Genomic DNA, 3663 nt, shown 5'->3' on the forward strand with positions numbered 1-3663 from the left:
GACCCGGACAGGCAACCTACCTGGGTGAGCCCTAAAGGCATATTTATCACCCAGCTCCCCCAGATTCCTGTAGGAGGAGGCAGGGACAGGCCTTGGCTGAGATAAGGACTGCGAAGAAAATGGCTACAGGACTACACACGGTGGACAGAGGACTAGCGGGTACCACGGAGTGCAGACCTCATTCCAAATCGGCCCTCCCGCCCTCCTCCACCCCATCCCCCGCCTTGGCAGCCTAGCCAGTAAGCCTTCAGACAACTTTGGTGCACAATTCCACAACACCAGTGACCGCAGGTGGGGGATCATGACAACCTAAGACACAGGGCCCAGAGCTCTTGAAATCAGAACTGTCTTGGAAAATCTGGTATATCTGGTTGTGAAATCCATAACATTATCTAGTAAAGGCTACAGAATGTGTGCCGCCCATCACATTTCCTCTGACATCGGTATGCGCACTGTGTAGGCTGCCTTCCTCCTAGGATACTCCAAAACCTAACTAAGGTCCAATTTACCAGAAATGGCATTGATGAATGTGGTGCATTCTGAGTGATCTCGCCTGGGGCTCAGGTTGGGAGGTCAGAAGGGCTCCCTTAGGGGGTAGCTGCTGCAGGTAGAATCACAAAGGTAGGAAGAGAAGTACCTGGAAAAGCTTCCTCTTGCCCTTTGTAAACTGCAGCTGACATCTCCCTCTGGTTCAAGGTTACATCAAAAGTTTGCATGTTATCAGCTCAATGTGAGGCTGAATGTGGACTTTTTGGTGAAATTAAGACATTCTGCATAACATTTGCACAAGCTTGTTATTTTTACAGAGAACACTTCCCCACTCTTCTAAGCTGCAGCCACTCCAGCCTTTCCTTCCTTCTGCATCCCCTCTCTTAATTACCTCTCTGTTGTCCCAGTTTAGCCAGCCCACCCCACCTCCCCTGCTTTGTTCAAGTACAGCAATAAATCCAAGACTGGGCCTAATCCTCCCTGGTCCTGCCTGACCTTCCCTCAAGCGAGCCTGGAGACTGATGGGTCCTCCTGGCCCCCAACTGATTAGGGCCAAAAATGCTGCTTGTTGTGTTTATGTGTTTTCTCCCCTCTGCACACTTGTTGGTGCTTTTTCAGACAGGCTGCCTCACTAAAAAAATCGTATACAAGAAGTTCAAAGCGGCCCTTTGGAGCCTGGCCTCCAAAAACTGGAAGAGCATCCTGCCACCGAGCCAACCATATGATTTCTAAAACGTAGCCAGCGCCAACGGGTTACCGCTGACTTTGCGCCCACCTAATTCCTTTAGTAGAGTCAGCTCGGGTGTCCCAGGCACACCCACCTCCAGCCCAGTTCAGACCCGTGCCTCTCCCGGGAAGTGCAGTAACCACAAACGGCAGGACAGGCGGCCGGCCGGCCGATCTGGTTCCGTGACGACTCCCAGAAGACCGCCACCTCGAGCGGCAGGCCCCATCTGCAGTGCAGCTGAACAAGTTAAGCTGCCCTGAGAGTGAGCGGCCGCGGGGGGTGGGGGGAGGTGAGGCCTGGATGACAGAGAACCAGTGGGATCTCCGGGTAGCCCACTTACAGAACTGGGTGGACCTGACACCGAAGGGCTGCGTAGAAGGCCCAGAGGTCCCCAGTCAGGGGCTGGGGAGGAGGCCTAGGAACGGGACCCAGTGGGAGGCCGCGCTGAAGACTTTGAAGTCACAGAGGTGGGGATGAGCCCTCAAGCGTACTCCGGGCGGGGGAGGCGCTTCTATGTCAAAGTAGCAGCAAGGAGCTTCAGCACCAGACCCTCAGGCTCCTGCGGCGATGAGCCCACTATACAAGGCCGGCAAGGGAAGTGCAGCTCTCCCTGCAGCCCCAGGTGCCCTAAGGTGACTCGCCTCCTGGGGACAGCTCGCCCCCACCGTGCCGCCCCTGTCCTCCTCCCTCGGGCCACCACCCTGGGACCGCCAGGCTCACCCCAGCGCGACCTCTCTTCGGCCTCACAAAGGCCGTGTGCGGCTGGGGCAGATGAGGAACGGCCGCAACTCTCAGATCTTTAATTACGGCCCTACCCTTCCCCCCACCCCATCGTAGGCTTCCAGCCCTTTAATCAATTTCATGATATTAAATATTAATTTCCCACCAGCCAGGCTTTCTCGGAGGAGGGGGAGGGGATGGTCAGGGTAGCTCTGAAGAAGGGACGTGTTTGTAAGGTGTGACCCAGGTAGTAGAGGGAGGAGGATGCGCGGGATCCTATGACCTGCGCCAGGAACTCGGAGCCATCGGGTCTGCGCTCTGCGGCTGGGGAACTTGGAGAGTTGTGAACGTCGGAGTGTAGGCCTCCGGGAGGGGCAGCGAGGTGTGCAGAGAGTCTCAGTGCACTGGGCGTCCGTCTCCTGCTCCGCGCCCCCCCTCGGCCCCCACCCCAGAGTCAGCCTCACGCGGGCCTGCGGAGCGCAGCGATGATGGATCGCGCCTGGCGGGGGTGATTTGGTGTTGATCGCACATTATCACTGGCAGGTTGGACTGGTTGCTGATGGACGACTTCTAGCGGCGGCAGCAGCAGCGTCTTCAGACACCCGCGCGGGGACTCGCTTGCTCTGCAAGGGTCTTTTTTCCCCAACCACCTCCCTTCCCACTTCCCGGCGTCAGGGAGACCTGAGAGGCTGAGCCGGGTCTTCCCGCACACAAAAAGACCGCCCTTGTCCGGGTCCAATTGTGGGCCGTAGGCCGGGCGAGGAGGGAAGCCAGGACGCCTCTCCCACTTCCTCCCATTACTCCTTCCTTTGCCGCCTGCTCCCCCCCTTCTTCCTTCCTGCTTCCCCATCGAAACTGGGAGGGCCTGGGTCACTTGTCGGGTGGTTTCCCCGCCGCTGGGCCCAGGCCGCGGGGGTTAGGAGCGAGCTCTCTCGCCTTACGGCCTCCTCCCCTCTCCCAGGGCTTACAGCATCGCGGCGCTGCGGTGCGCCCCTCCTCGCCTCTTTTTCTAAAGTGCCTGCAGATACAAAAGCAGTTTCGTAATGCCTTCCGTCTGCGAGAGCCGGAGGACCTTGGCTGACCTTTCGGAAACTGATTGCAACTGCCTGTTAACAGCCCTTACTGACCGCACCGAGCGGAGCAGAGGACAATCATTTAAGTGACAGACGGCGAGGTGGCCTCGGCTCAGTCGAGCGGCCTGGTTAAACCCTCCCCGCCCCTCCTCCCGAGTCCCCCCCTTCAGCTCCGGGCGCACTGCGGGCTGTGGCGGGGGCTCGGGTGGGCGGGGAGGCCATGCCGCGCGCGCGTGTGTGTGTGTGAGAGTGTGTGTGTGTGTGTGCTCATGATTACCGGCCGACCCCTTTGAGGACCGACGCTGCCGGCTTAGTCTGCCATCTGCAAAAGAGGAATAAAAGGGCCGCCTCCGCCGACTTTCCCTAATGGGTAAACTGTCCCCTCTCTGCGTGACCAGGGCTGTGTCCCTGCTGCTGCGGGGGCAAGATCCCAACCCTCAGCTCTTCCGGTCCCCTCCCTCCCCCGCGCAGACACCGACACGGGGACAGCGGGAGGGGTCCAAAGGCTCCAAAACTCGCGGTGTAGTGGACGTGGGTGTTCCTGGTGTTTTGTTTTGGAAACTGGAGAAAGGTGGGGGTGGGCCCCCAGGGAGGTGGCTAGGTGGGGGAGGGGAGGCTGGTGACAGGGCACCTCGGGCTGCGCGCTCTCTCTCT

This window comes from Pteropus alecto, unplaced genomic scaffold (assembly GCF_000325575.1).
Source record: "Pteropus alecto unplaced genomic scaffold, ASM32557v1 scaffold28, whole genome shotgun sequence".
NCBI lineage: Eukaryota > Metazoa > Chordata > Mammalia > Chiroptera > Pteropodidae > Pteropus > Pteropus alecto.